This window comes from Cervus elaphus, chromosome 7, assembly GCF_910594005.1.
Source record: "Cervus elaphus chromosome 7, mCerEla1.1, whole genome shotgun sequence".
In the NCBI taxonomy this organism is placed as follows: Eukaryota; Metazoa; Chordata; class Mammalia; order Artiodactyla; family Cervidae; genus Cervus; species Cervus elaphus.
This window is the reverse complement of record NC_057821.1, coordinates 34864325-34880517: the sequence shown is the minus strand read 5'-3', so window position 1 is coordinate 34880517 and position 16193 is coordinate 34864325. Positions and strand designations below refer to the sequence as shown.

The 16193-nt window shown below is 38.5% G+C and overlaps 1 long non-coding RNA gene across 1 annotated transcript; it reads left to right on the top strand.

The window, feature by feature from the left end:
• The first annotated feature begins 1715 nt into the window (after positions 1-1715).
• LOC122697821 lies at positions 1716-16155 on the top strand. The gene is made up of 3 exons (XR_006342179.1): positions 1716-1750; positions 8653-8655; positions 16029-16155. It is a non-coding gene; the product is annotated as an uncharacterized LOC122697821 (long non-coding RNA).
• The last annotated feature ends 38 nt before the right edge of the window (positions 16156-16193 follow it).

Here is a 16193-nt window from a genome sequence, read left to right as displayed (position 1 = left end):
CTTTGTTGTTTTGGGTTCACGTATATACACCGTTTCTGTGTTTCCTGTCTAGAGAAAATCCTTTAAACATGGATGTATTGAACATTCTGCCTCTCTTCAGTTGAACTGGTTTCATAAAAAATTTTTGGTAAACTACCCCAAATTAAGTAACATTTTATGGAGCAAATTTTGATAATTTTCTGTTTCCTGAAGAACTAACCTCCAAATTATTTTCCATTTTTCAAAACACTGTCAGTGACCTAATTTATTGTGTAAAAATATTCTATATGCATTGCTATTCTAATATATTTGTGACATTTTAAAAATATACACAAAATATAAACTAAATGACAGTGAGATAAAAATAAATAGACATGGAATTGCTAACATTTTCTTCCCCAGGGGATGAGGCCACTCATTTTTATGGCCACTGGGTTAATGGATTCTAAATGTACAGACACAATGATATGAGTTGTTTTACTATCATAATAAAGTAATTTCTTTTACATATAGCTTCAATCAACGTTCTCAGAATACCACAAGGAGCCAAGAATAAAATTATACTTGAATAACTCTCTTCATATGCATATGTCAAATTTTGGGAGCTCAATTAAGTAATCATCTTTAGTTCTTTTGTTATTCCATCAATTCATCTACTGGTAAATAAACCAAACTCTACAATAAATATATTTTCTTCAGGGTTTAAATCTCATGTCATAATAAAAGTGGAGCAATGGCCTAGAAGAATGAATAAAATGTCATATGGATATCATTATATATATGCATTTGTAAAGAGAATTAATGAAAAAATACAGAAGACTTACAGTTTGCTGAAACTGAAAGTGTACTCACTCAGAGCTGTATATATATATATATCACCTAGAAGAAATACTTTCTCAGCTTCTGATGACTTCTAAAGAAACGGACTCCATGACTTTCATCTCCAGCCTACTGTGGACTCCTTTCCTTTTTCTTCCTCAACTTCCCTCCATGAAATCTCTTCCCTAGGTTATAAAACACTTCTTGGGCTTCTGGTTCAGACAAGATGGCCTTGATCTCTTTGTGCCCACTCCTCTGTTTGTTCTGGACAAAAGAAGAGACCACTAAAGGAGACCTTGCATATTTGGCAAGAAGAAGGGGAACTAGTTTAGGGCCTGAAGAAAGGAAGAGCAACAGAGCAGCACCTAAGAGAAGACAACCCAGGCCCAGCATTCCTGACCTCCAACTTAGCATCAGAAGGCAGCCTGAGAAGGGCTGTTCCTCCCAAGGAATAAATGTGAAGGAACAGCAGGTAGTGGTTTAGTTGCCAAGTTATGTCTGACTCTTTGTGACCCCATGGACTGTAACCCCCTGGGTTCTCTGTCCATGGAATTCTCCAGGCCAGAATCCAGATTCCCATGTCTTCCGCCAGGGGATCTTCCCAACCCAAGGACTGAATCCAAGTCTTCACAAGGCAAGTGGATTCCTTACCGCCTGAGCCACCAGGAAAGCCCAAGAAACTCAATAATGGCATGGCTATTTGGAAAATAAAAGGATAAAAACGTATGTTAATATTAGATAAAGTAGACTTGAGAGCAAAGAAATTTTCCATAGACAAAGGAATACAAGGACATTACATAAAGGAAAAAAGAGTGGAATCCATGAGTCAGGAAGATCCCCCGGAGGAGGGCATGGTAACCCACCTTAACATTCTTTCCTGGAAAATCCCCATGAACAGAGGAGTCTGGCAGGCTATATAGTCCATGGGGTCACAAAGAGTTGGACATGACTGGTCACTTAGCACGCATGTAAGAGAGGAAAACTTAAATGTCCTCACCAAAATGATCTTGAAAAGTAAATATGTGAGGAGATATTAATAGATATGTTAATTAAATCAATGAGGAAATCCATTAATAATGTATACCTATTTAAATTGTCCTGTATACTTTAAATATCTGGCTCTTTATCAGCAAAATATATTTTAAAAATACTGAAAAGAGAAAAATAGCAATAATTTCAATGCTTTTTATATAATTTTGTAGGTATTTCAGACATTACACTTGAAATGTAAAAGGGTTTCTTTTCTTTTTTTTTTTTTTATTCCAGATAATAACCAGTGGGATTCACTGGATATTCAGAAAAAGAAGAAACCTTGGAAATTATCTAGGCAATCCTCCCTTATTAAGGATATATAAGTAAATCCAAGAATGATTAAGTCACTAATTAAAACTTACAAAACAGTGCAGAAGTAGAAATAGAAACCAGGTTTCCTAGGTTTAAGCTAATCTTTACCGAATTACCCAACAAATGGAAATATCTCCTGTGCTCTGCAACTCTTGATCTTATCTCTTTCACAGAACTGATCATATTCCACCTTGTATTCACTGTCCAGTTAGCATAAGTTTTACCAAGTAAATTATATTCATTGAAGGTTCAATCCTCGTATTTTTGTTCTTCTCATTTATATTCTCACACATGGCTAAAGCTCTTTATAAATGCATTCTCCCTGGAATACCCTCTCTGTCTTACCTGATTACCTCCTCAACATCTTTCAGATCTCAGTAAAAACCACTTCCTCAAAACAGCATTTCCTGACTCTGACACAGCTCAGGTCTCCTTGTCATGTGGACATATGGAATTCCTGTGCTATTGCCTCTTGAATGTGTCCCAGTTGTGGTGCAACAATTAACTATTAAATTCACTTCATTTCTGCTTTTCTATTAAAATTTAAGTCCTAATTTACAAAGTCCACATGTATGCTCTTCACTATAGTCCATTCTTTGCATCCAACAGGATTTGTTAGGTGTTTGTTCAGTGAAACACTTCTATTCATGCAGAACAGACATACAGATGGCTAACACATGAAAAGATGCTCAAAATGTCAGTGAAGTCTTGATGCTCACAGCATACAGTGAATTAAGACCATTGAGGTCTTTTCTTCCCATCCAAACCTCATACATGATTTTTGGACATAATTACAGAACTAGAACTGTGGGGGCTTCCCTTGTGGCTCAGCTGGTAAAAAAAATCTGCCTGCAATGTGGGAGGCCTAGGTTTGATCCCTGGGTTGGGAGGGTTCCCTGGAGAAGGGAAAGGCTACCCACTCCAGTATTCTGGCCTGGAGAATTCCATGGACTACATAGTCCATGGGTTAACAAAGAGTCAGACACAACTGAGTGATTTTCACTTTCACAGAACTGTGGATGCATTTGCTTTTAATTTTTACCCTATTAGATGGAAAGCAATGGATATTCAGCCTTTTATTTCACATACACTAGCCCTCACAGTTTCCTGTCCTAAGATAATGTGATAATCGTGTCACTGACTAAAAGGCTGAATAGGACAGAACTAGACAGTGTTGTGAAAGTGCTGCATGCAATATGTCTTCAAATTTGGAAAACTCATCCGTGGCCACAGGACTGGAAAAGTTCAATTTTCATTCCAATCCCAAAGAAAGGCAATCCCAAACAATGCTCAAACTACCACACAATTGCACTCATCTCACATGCTAGTAAAGTAATGTTCAAAATTCTCCAAACCTGGCTTTATCAATATATGAACTGTGAATATCCAGATGTTCAAGCTGGTTTTAGAAAAGGCAGAAGACCAGAGATCAAATTGCCAACATCCGCTGGATCATTGAAAAAGCAAGAGAGTTCCAGAAAAACATCTATTTCTGCTTTTTTACTATGCCAAGCCATTGACCGTGTGGATCACTATAAACTGAGGAAAATTCTGAAATAGATGGGATTACCAGACCACCTGACCTACCTCTTGAGAAACCTATATGCCGGTAAGGAAGCAACAGTTAGAACTGAACATGGACCGACAACTGGTTCCAAATAGGAAAAGGAGTATGTCAAGGCTGTATATTGTCACCCTGCTTATTTAACTTATATGCAGAGTACGTCATGAGAAACGCTGTGCTGGAAGAAGCAGAAGCTGGAATCACGATTGCTGGGAGAAATATCAGTAACCTCAGATATGGAGATGACACCACCCTTATGGCAGAAATTGAAGAGGAACTAAAAATCCTCTTGATAAAAGTGAAAGGGGAGAGTGAAAAAGTTGGCCTAAAGCTCAACATTCAGAAAACTAAGATCATGGCATCTGGTCACATCACTTCACGGGAAATAGATGGCAAAACAGTGGAAGCAGTATCAGACTATATTTCTGGGGCCTCCAGAATCACTACAGATGGTGATTGTAGCCATGTAATTAAAAGACGCTTACTCCTTGGAAGGAAAATATGACCAACCTACATAGCATATTAAAAATCAGAGACATTACTTTGCCAAAAAAGGTCCGTTTAGTCAAGTTTATGGTTTCCAGTGGTCATGTATGGTGGTGAGAGTCAGATTGTGAAGAAAGCAGAGCACCAAAAAACTGATGCTTTTGAACTGTGGTGTTGGAGAAGACTCTTGAGAGTCCCTTGGATGGCAAGGAGATCCCAGCAGTCCATCCTAAAGGAGGTCAGTCCTGGGTGTTCATTGGATGGACTGATGCTGAAGCTGAAACTCCAATACTTTGGCCACCTCATGTGAAGAGTTGACTCATTAGAAAAAGCCCTGAGGCTGGGAGGGATTGGGGGCAGGAGAAGGGGACGACAGAGGATGAGATGGCTGGCTGGCATCACTGACTCGATGGGCACGAGCTTGAGTAAACTCCGGGAGTTGGTGATAGACAGGGAGGCCTGACGTGCTGCGGTTCATGTGGTCGCAAAGAGTCGGACATGACTCAGCGACAACTGACTGAGACACAGTGCCCTGAACCTGCCCTTGAGTCTCCTTTTGACCATAGGGTCTTAACTTCACTAGAGGAGTTCAGTTACTTAGCTGTACTCTCTGATCATGACAGATGAAAATACTTCAAGGAGTATCTACAAATCAAATATTCTTGCATTGTACACAAACACCTAATCTCTCTCTGAATGTACAAAAAGAATCACCTCTTTACTGAAGTGTTACCTTCTTTTCCTAGATGAAAGTACCATCTTTCTCCTTATTGCTTCCTAATTTCATTCTCACCATTTTTATCTCACTGACCACACTCTGTCTTATTGTTACTTATCTGAACAACACCAACTCCTACTGCTTTAATTCAGTTTCCTTGGATCTATAAAGGCTGCACTAACTACCCTGAAGTTACCATTTACTGAATATCAACCATGGCAGAAACTGGTATTTTTCACAGACCAGCTTATTTGTTCCTTTTGAGGCAAATATTACAATTAAAAGCAAAGTACTCAGCCTCTGATATTTTGGATATACTGACAACTGGACAAAATCTTAACTGCTATTACAGATAAAAGTTCTTTTTGTGTCTCTTTTTTTTTTCCCTTTGAGGAAAAACTTGTATTAAGATAGCTTTCAGGTGAATAAAAATGGGACCAGTATATTAAATGGGAAAAAAGAAAAAAACACTGTTGCAGGAAACAAAAGTAGACAAATAATGCATCTTCTGTATACGTGAAGACTCATTTTATTGGGAGCTGTTGGCTCAGACAGTAAAGAGTCCTCCTGAACTATAGGAAACCTGCATTCCATCCCTGGTCAGGGAGATCCCTGGAAGAGGACATGTCAAACCACTCTAGTATTCTTGCCTAGAGAATCCACATGGACAGAGGATCCTGGGGGGTTGCAGCCATTGGATCGTCAGACCATGGTGTCATAAAGCGTTGGACACGACTGAGAAATTACACATAGCAAAATTCCTCAAGGTGACATACTGACATTTAGAAACAGTTTCTCTCACTAGTATGCTTAACTACAACTCCTGCTTTTCCAAAGCAAGACCGAAGATAAATGTAACATTCCAAAACAATCAAGTAATGATTTCTATCAAGGAATTTTTCTTAAAGCTAAGTTAGAGAAATACATTGTGAGATAGAGCACATAATGAGAAGAAAAAGAGATCCAAACATGGAAGCTGCATAGCTAATCGATAATTTTCTTTTCAAGAAAAAGAATAAAACTTCAGTTTGGGTTCATGCTTGATACTGAGATTTGCATAATCTTTGGAAATGTAAAGGATTTTCTACTCTAATTTCCTTGTTTAGTTGAGAAAACCAAGGCGTAGAGAAATGAAGATAAGTTTTCTAAGTCAAAGAGCACTTATGTTAGGATTCTGATGAGAGCCCAGTGACAGGCCTTAGGGTCCAGTTGCTTCATCTTTAGGCTGACAGGCTGGCGATTGGGGTTCCAGGAATGGTCTTGTTTTCAGGCTGAATTGCTTTTACTTTGGGAAACCTCTGTCTTTGCTCTTAACACCTTCAACTGATCCCATAAAATCCACAATCTATTTGTTTACATGTTAATTACATCCAAGGAAATATCTTCCCAGGTGAGCACGTCAAAGAACTACAATTGGAAAGAAATGTACAGTTCTGTGGAGTATGTTACCTCGTGCCACAAGAATTGAATATCCATGCTACCTGTTCCAAATTCATGATCTTGGAAGGGAAAACATGATTGAGAATTTTTTTTTTCCCATTTAATCATGTCCAGTGTTTTAGTGCATGCAGGCTGCTGTTACAAAATGCCAGAGAATAGGCGGTTTACAAACCACGTTATTTTAGACTGTTCTGGAGGCTAAAAGTCCAAGATCAGGGTGCCAGCATGTTTGAGTGAGTGAGGGCCTCTTCCAGGACATATCCCTAAATAGAAGGGATGAGCAAGTATTTCAGGCCTCTTTCACAAGAGCCCTAATCCCATTCATGTGGGTGCTGCACTCATGACCTAATTATTTTCAAATGGTCCCAGCATCTAAAATCGTCACTTTTGGGATTAGGTTTTCAAAATAGGAATTTTGGGAGAACACAACCATTAGGCCATGGTACCCAAGAAGGAGACTGACTTGTCTAAGGTAACCCAGTGCCTCGTGCTACTGAATGCTCTGTGGTACTGATAGGTAGCCAAGGACTAAGGAATTGTAGATTTTTCCTGGTATATACCCAGGGGACTGCAGGGTTTTGAAAGATACAGATAAAAACCACCGAGGGTAAAAGGCATATAGGGAAGAGTCAAAGACAGTGTGAGCATGGAACTTTTGGTTTCCTCTTCCCAGGGTGTCATGGGCAGCTTTGTGTTCCCAGCACCGATGTGCCAACAATGAGCACTTGCAGACACGGGAGCTCACTCCAGGCTCTGTGTCCAGTGGTTTTACTGGGGCTCCACCTCGTAGGCATGATTAACTGTCCATACAGCTGATCTCAGCTTCAAACCCCTCTAGAGGTGCAGCTGATACTGCATGACCGAAACCCCCATCCTGAATCACATTGTTCAGGTGGCCCAAACTTTTTACTCTAAATCAGATAGTTTGCATCCGTATCAGGCTGTCCCAAGACCCTCACAAAGATAAAAGCACTTTTCTCAGTGTCAATCTTTGACACCTTTAGTCACACTTTATCAGAGAAAACAACCCTAGGGTTTAGAGAGGAGCTGCCAGGAAACAAGTACAAAGTCCAGACTTCCCTTTGGATGAGGCTGAGCCCTTCACTACACAGCTGGGTGGCTGGTTTTGCCTGAGGAGACTCCCCTGTTGTAACATCACATTAAGAAAATGTGAAGTGACAAACATTGGTCAGGCATTTATCTTCTTCTGGTCTTTCTCTGAAATGCTTTTCCTGCATTACCTTCATTAATTATTTTGCAACTCCATGAGGCGAACACCAGTTTGAATGGAATTATGGAGAGAAGTAAAATAAGGCTTGCTTAAAGATTCAGAGCTAGTGAGTGGTGGAGTGGGAGTATGTACAAAGGCTACAGGACTCCAAGGTTCATACTTAAAGTCACTATGTTGCAAAATTACCCACATTTCTTTTTTTAGCATTTTTATTTACTTGCTTGCCTTGGGCCTTAGTTGTACCACAGCCGGATCTTCCACCTCTCTTGTGGAATATGGAATCTAGATCTGTGAGCTGGATTGAACCCATGCCCCCCTTCATTGGGAGCACAGATTCTTAAGCACTGGACAGTCGGGAAAGTTCCAACACCGTTTCCATTTGTAGTAAATGTTCACATGCAAGTGCATATCCAGAAAAGATTGTTGAATCAATATTGTCCAGTCCTATCTTTCTGTTCCACAGTATATATGAAATAAGAAAGTTACAATATTAACTCTTCTTGCTATCCATTTAACAGAAATAAATAAAAGACAGAAAGACATGAAGACTTACCATAAGCTCATGATGCCATGATCAAAGAAGGCTTAGGTGACAAGAGCATTTCATATGGTCTTTTTGCGTGGCATCCCAGAAATCTGTACCCCCTGGGGCATCACACAGTAATAAGATTCCAGATAGTGAAATTCATGCCTTTCTTTATAAAACCGGACCAGGGCAATTCTGAAGTGGGAGGAGGAAAGAAGACCAGCATTTAAGCCTTCACATACTAATGTTTTCTCAGAGAGAAAAATTTAGAAAAGAATTCATATGAATGTTGAGAGTCTGAAAACTGTTTCCATTAAAACTCTCCCCATGAGCACATGACATGAAAAACTTCAAGTACCCCAGAATACCCTGGTATGTTACCACATTCTGAGTGAACATGTATTTTAATGATTTTCTTAATTTCGGGTGAAGCTTTCATTAACTTCCCATGTGACCGTGGTGTTGATAATTGATGGATCAATTGGAATGGGGTTCCTGAAAATGGAATGGACAGATGAGAAATGTAATCTGAAGTCTAAGTGAAGGGAGTTCGATACACAGAGGGAGAAAGGAATTTTAACTTTTCTGAGGAATGCTGGTTGGTGAGATGTGGTCCTCAAAGCTCAGTGTGAAAGAGCCCACTCCCTGCATCAACTGAGGACAGGGAAAAGGATGGAGTCTAAGATCTGGTGGCAAGACAGAAGTGTTTCAGCCCACAGACCTTCATTATAGAAACAGTGAGCTCTCTGAAGGCAACGGTATCCAAAATAGGATACCAGCAACAGCAATACAAATGACCAAGTGATGGAGGAGCAACACAGACCTGTTCTAATCAACCCAAGGTGTTCTTAGTGTGAAAATATTAATGGCTCCTGGCCACTTACTGTTTAGTTCTACTTTTGTCTGAGAGAAAAGTTCCTCCAAAAAAGATAGTTCACAGTCCCTCCAGGAAGCCAACTGGGGACTCTAAGCCATGGAATTACCATTTGCATCTAGAGTCACTTTCATAACAATACTGTCTCCCGCCATTCATGTGGGTGGCCTTGGAAACAGCAGTTACAATCGTGATTTTAAAGAAATATTAAATACAGATGTTCTTCTCTTGTACTGCCTGAAAACTTTAGAAACAGGTAATTGTGAAATTGTTTTTCAAAGATGGGACAGCTGCCTGCTTTTTAATTACCTTGATTACTGTAGAATATGCCCTAAGGTTAAAATTTCTTTTGCTGAGAAAAGTGACTTTTTTCCTACCACACTCAATCTGTCATCTTCACTAAAATTCTTGTAGCAATGTAAGCTCTAATATTAATTTGTTACTACCCACAGTCCCCAGGAAGCGTAGCAAAGAGTCGGACATGACTAAGTGACTGAACTGAACTGAACTGAACTGAACTGAATACCCACTGTCCACAGGAAGCAGAAGCTTTATGGACAAATGAGTACCCTGTCTTAATATAAAGTGTCCCCATATGGCTACTGTTCTTAAACACCCAGATGGCCATTCTTTCCTACCACCCACAACTTTATTCAGTGCACATTTTTTACATATATTTGTGGTTCTCTTCTTTTTCTCCAATTTCAAATTTAAGCACCTAATTTTTGTTTTAATTTTATTCCTCTACTGTGTCACTAGGCACACGATTTCTTAGTGAACATAGTAGATTCAGTGTAAATTTGAGTCATGCTCTGTGATAAAGAATGCAACTTTGAGATATAAATCAGAATCATTAAAGAAACATGGTTCAGTTCAGTTAAGTTCAGTCACTCAGTCATGTCTGACTCTTTGCCACCCCATGAATCACAGCATGCCAGGCCTCCTTGTCTATCACCAACTCCCAGCGTTTACTCAAACCCATGTCCATCAAGTCGGTGATGCCATCCAGCCATCTCATTCTCTGTCATCCCCTTCTCCTCCTACCCCCAATCCGTCCCAGCATCAGGGTCCATTCCAATGAGTCAACTCTTCGCATGAGGTGGCCAAAGTATTAGAGTTTCAGCTTCAACATCAGTCCTTCCAATGAACACTCAGGACTGATCTCCTTTAGGAGGGACTGGCTGGATCTCCTTGCAGACCAACGGAGTCTCAAGAGTCTTCGCCAACACCACAGTCCAAAGCATCAATTTTTCAGCACTCAGCTTTCTTTACAGTCCATATCTCACATTCATACATGACCACAGGAAAAACAATAGCCCTGACTAGATGGGCTTTTGTTGGCAAAGTAATGTCTCTGCTTTTTAATATGCTATCTAGTTTGGTCATAACTTTCAGTCCAAGGAGGAAGGGTCTTTTAATTTCATGGCTGCAGTCACCATCTGCAGTGATTTTGGATCCCAAGAGATAAAGTCTGACACTTTTCCCACTGTTTCCCCATCTATTTCCCATGAAGTGATGGGACCAGATGCCATGATCTTAGTTTTCTGAATGTTGAGATTTAACCCAACTTTTTCACACTCCTCTTTCACTTTCATCAAGAGGCTTTTTAGTTCCTCTACATGTTCTGCCATAAGAGTGATGTCATCTGCATATCTGAGATTATTGATATTTCTCCTGGCAATCTTGATTCCAGCTTGTGCTTCTTCCAGCACAGCGTTTCTCCTGATGTACTCTACATATAAGTTAAATAAGCAGGGTGACAATATACAGCTTTGACATACTCCTTTTCCTATTTGGAACCAGTCTGTTGTTCCATGTCCAGTTCTAACTGTTGCTTCCTAACCTGCATATAGGTTTCTCAAGAGGCAGGTCAAGTGGTCTGGGGTTCCCATCTCTTTTAGAATTTTCCACAGTTTATTGTGATCCACACAGTCGAAGGCTTTGGCATAGTCAATAAAGCAGAGATAGATGTTTATGTGAAACTCTCTTGCTTTTTCGATGATCCAGCGGATGTTGGCAATTTGATCTGTGGTTCCTCTGCCTTTTATAAAACCAGTTTGAACATCTTTAAGTTCACGGTTCACGTGTTGCTGAAGCCTGGCTTGAAGAATTTTGAGCATTACTTTACTAGCGTGTGAGATGAGTGCATTTGTGCGGTAGTTTGAGCATTCTTTGGGATTGCCTTTCTTTCAGATTGGAATAAAATTTCAATTTTTTTTTAATACCATCCCCAAAGAAAGGGAATCACAGAGAAACATAGCAATTGTTTAAAAAAGCCAAAGTGTGATTATCCTAAGGCTATGTAATTCTATAACCACATTTATCTTGATGAAAAGTTTGAGTTAGATATTTGATAGGCCTCACATATTTTATTTTCTTGGGCTCCATAATCAGTGTAGGTGATGACTGAATTAAAAGATGCTTTCTCTTTGGAAGAAAAGTTGTGAAAAAAATAGACAGCATACTAAAAAGCAGAGTGATCACTTTGTCAGACAATGACTATATATTCCAAGGTATGGTTTTTCCAGTTTCATGCAACGATATGAGTGTTGTACCATAAAGAAGTCTGAGCACTGAAGAACTGATGTTTTCGAACAGGGGTGCTGGAAGTACTCCTGAGAGTCCTTGGATTAAAGGAGATGAAACCAGTCAATTCTAAAGGAAATCAACCTTGAATATTCAAAGTACTAAAGTCAAAGGTCTAATATTTTGGCCACCCAATTCGAAGAGCTGACTCATTGTAAAAGACCCTAATGCTGAGAAAGATTGAGGGCCAGAGGAGAAGGGATGACAGAGGATAAAATGGTTGGATGTTATCACCGACACGATGGACATGAGTTTGAGCAAACTCCAGGAGATAATGAAGGACAGGAAAGCCTGGTGTGCTGCAGTCCATGGGGTCATAACAATAAGAACAAGGCCTCACGTATGGTTATGAAGTTTAATATTTATGAAATATAGGCAGTCTTACATTACGTATATAGAATAACTTCAGTAATGTGAGTTGTAATAAAGGCTAATCACAGCACAAATAAAAGGCCCAATGTCATCACAATTCTTTGATTTGTTCTTACTACCAGTTTCTAAAATGCTGTGGCTGTTTAGTTGATAAGTATGTCTGAAATTTTTGGGACCTCTTGGGCTATAGTACACCAGGCCCCTCTGTCCATGGGATTTTCCAGAAAAAAGTATTGGATTAGGTTGCCATTTGCTTCTGCAGGGGATCTTAGCTATAGAACCCAGTGCTCTCTCCCAAGGTCATGTGAGGAGGCGTGTCTCCAGGACAGACAGGAGTGGAGGGTTAGCTCCTAGACTCATGTGTCCATGTGTCTGCCCAGAAGTCCACTCATAGGAAGGACACAACTGCAGGGAGCAAGTGAGACATGTGAGTCACAGGCTACGGATCTTTTGCTGTTTCTGTCTGGCCTTCCCAAAAATAGGAGAGAGTCGATAGAATTCATCATCTTTCCCCACACCTGTGGTGCTCTTTGGATTTTAAAATCTCTCTTTATATAAGCACTTCTCCGACCTGGAGTCCCATCCCGAAATACTCCTGGGGAGCTCCTGCATATGCTATTTCACTTCCTTTTTGAAAACTCTTGTAACTTTTCCAGACAAATCAGCTCTTCTCTCCTTTGGGTTACTTTGTTAAGTTTTATTTACATTCACCAAAGAAATGAATAAACTGGACTAATTTTTTATTCACATATTTATCTCTTTCTCATGGAAAATTTGGGACCAGCAAGATTAAATTCAAACAATAACCCTTCATAATATTTAATAAATGTATTTTGAACTAATTCTCAAAATACATTATTTATTTATAAGTTGGTTATTTATGAGTTAGTATGTTCATTTCTCATGCCAAAATGCATTAGGCTATGTTTCAGGATAGTATTAAATTTTTATTAATATATAAAGGAGTAAAGTATTAAACTCAAAATCAGTTAAATATTTTGCAAATGTGAATAATTTCAAAAACTCACCTACAAATACAAATTCTTAAGAGAAAGGGATCCTTGAAAATTATTGAGTTTTTATACTTAACATTCAAAGTATCTTTTTACTCTTGATCCCCAGTGTGGCAAAAGGCAGAGCGTTTATCAGGAAAGTCCGGGGAATCTTATTTTTTGTTATCCAGGGTCAAATGCCTGTCGAGTAAGTATTACAACCTAGACTCTCTTTCTTTCCCCTCCTATGTCAGGACAATTTCAAAAGTCATCAAGTTAATAAAGGAGAAATAGGAATATGAAGGACCATAGAAAAACACATGGTCAAAGTCTAACTCTACTTTTTCCCCAAGATGGTGGTTAGTTTTTAATTGACATATAACACCACACACATTTATATATGCAACACAATGGTTTGATATTTGTATAGACTGCAAAATTATGACCACAGTAATTCTAGTGTTGATTTGCTAGTGTGATCCATCATCACACACTGCTTCAAATTTTTCTTGTGGTGAGTACTTTGAGATCAACTCTCTTAGCAACTTTCAAGTATACAGCACACTGTTATTAACCATAGTCACCACACTCTGTATTATATCCCCGTGACTTGTTTATAACGGGAAATCTGTATCCACTTCACCCATTCAGGCTCCCCCACCCAAACCCTGCCTCTGGAAAGCAACAAACTGTTCTCTGGATTTATATTTTGTTCTTTGTGGTTATTGGTTTTAGATTCCTCATTTAAGGGAGCTCATGTAGCATTTGTCTTTATCTGACTTACTTCGCATAGCATAATGCCCTCAAGGTTCCTTCATGCTATCACAGAGAGCAAGATTTCTTCATGGTAAGTCCATAACTAATACATTAAGAGTGCTTTCATAATCCTGAGAACAATGTTGGTTAGCTCCACACTCTACTCACCCCTCAAGGTGAACAAACGGTTGATAGTGGCATAATTCGTGTAATTTACTCTTTAATTGTTCCCTGTCTGTTTGCTTGACACAATTTTGCTACCTACTCCCCTGGACTTGAGTCCCAATGTCCAGTGCAATAGCAAGCATCATTTGCACCTGGCTTGAGAGTTGGAACACGGAACAGTTGCCATTCTTTGGCAAAAACCATTACGATCATATAAAAATAGAACTGGAGTAAAGCAAATATAATTTTTATTGGAGAAACTGTATAATATTTTGGATTTTAAATTAAAAAAAAATTCAGTGACTAAATTTCGTGGATTTTAATGCTTCACAATTACTTACTATTTCTTTCCTTGGCCATTTCAGTTGATGTGGAAAAAATTATTTTAAGAAATGAATACATACCACTGTTTATAAAAATACAATGCAAATCTATCCAAGATGCTATCCAACATGGGCAAAAAAAAAAAAAAAAAAGAATGAGACCCTAATAAAACATAATTAAATCATTCAATTTTGAATTGATTTCTAACTCTAACTTATTTAATGGTTCCCTTTGATGTAGTTGAAGCCCTATTAGGAAGTCTATAAATAAAGAAAATTCAGGAGTAAAACCAATATATTTAATGTATTCCTATCAATCAAAAATTCCATTTCCTTTATCCCTCGTAAATTTAAATCACCTCAGAACACTACATCTCTATTTATATTTTGCTTATATCAGAAAACACATAATAAAATAGGGCTACAAGTGCATCACTTGTAAAGTAGTTGCATCTTTAAATATAGCTCATTCATTTCACATGTTTCATTTCATTTCACTAATAATGTATAATGATATTGTCCAATTTAGAATGATAGTCAAGTACAACATATATGAGATAATGGATATTTACAAACTCCATTTTTAACATCACTCACAACCAACTATATAGATATATATGTCTTCAATACCCTTCAGAAATTATTTCTTACAGTGAGACATAGGAATTTTACTTTGTATGAAAGGCAGAATTCGGAAATAATTATCTTCTTTGGTAAAAATGCAACATATTACCATATTACTACATGGATTTGTGCACATCTATAAGGTAACCACATCTCATATTATACCACATATATTAAAATGCAAAAAAATTAATAAATAATATAAGTAAGGAAACACATCACAGAATACACAAGCGTATTCCTAGATTGCTTTACCCTGACTAAATAAGAGTGGAAAACTAAGCATTTCCTCATTGCTTGGCATATTCTCTTGTGGCTCAGCTGGTAAAGTATCCACCAGCTATGCCGGGTCCTGGGTTAGATCCCTGGGTGGGGGAGATTCCCTGGAGAAGGGAACAGCTACTCACTCCAGTATTCTGGCCTGGAGAATACAGCCCATGGAGTCAAAAAGAGTCAGAGATGACTGAGCAGCTTTCACTTTCACTTTTCACCACTGGAACAAAGGGCAGAGGATTTATCAGTAAAATCTGGGGAGTCTTATTTTCTTCTTTCTAAGGTCAAATGCCTGTTGCATGAATATTAAAACTTAGACTCTTTCTTTTCTCTCTTCTTGTCAGTAAAATTTCTCAAGTCATCATGTTCCTCAGGGCTACGTGGGCATAGATTCTTAGGACAATTAATATAGGTGAAATAAGACCATAAGAAACATAGAAATGCATATGATCAAAGTCTCTCTCTCCTGTTTTTTCATGGTGTATTTTTTAGATTGAGATATTAATATAATTGACATACAGCATCATACAAGTTTTAGATGTCCAACACAATGACTTGCTATTTGTATATACTGCAAATAGGGGCTTCCCTGGTGGTTCAGATGGAAAATAATCACCATAGTAAATCTAGTTAATATCCATCATCACACATAGTTATGATTCCTTTCTTTGTGGTGAGAACTTTTAAGATCTACTCTCTTTGCAACTTTCAAGTGAGCGATACACTATTATTAACTAGAGTCATCATGCTCTGTTTTCTACCCCCAGGATTTATATATAACTGTACATTTGTACCTTTTAACCCACTTCACCGATGTTGGCTGCCCACCCAAACCACCAATCTGTTCTTTGTATTTATGTTTTGTCCCTCGTGGTTGCTGTTTGATTCCACATTTAAGTGTGATCATACAGCATTTGACTTTCTTGGACTTATTTCATATAGCATAATGAGCTCAGGAAATGTCAATAACCTGCGATATGCAGATGACTCCACCCTTATGTGAGAAAGTGAAGAGGAACTAAAAAGCCTCTTGATAAAAGTGAAAGAAGAGAGTGAAAAAGTTGGCTTAAAGCTGAACATTCAGAAAACTAAGATCATGGCATTTGGTCCCATCACTTCAT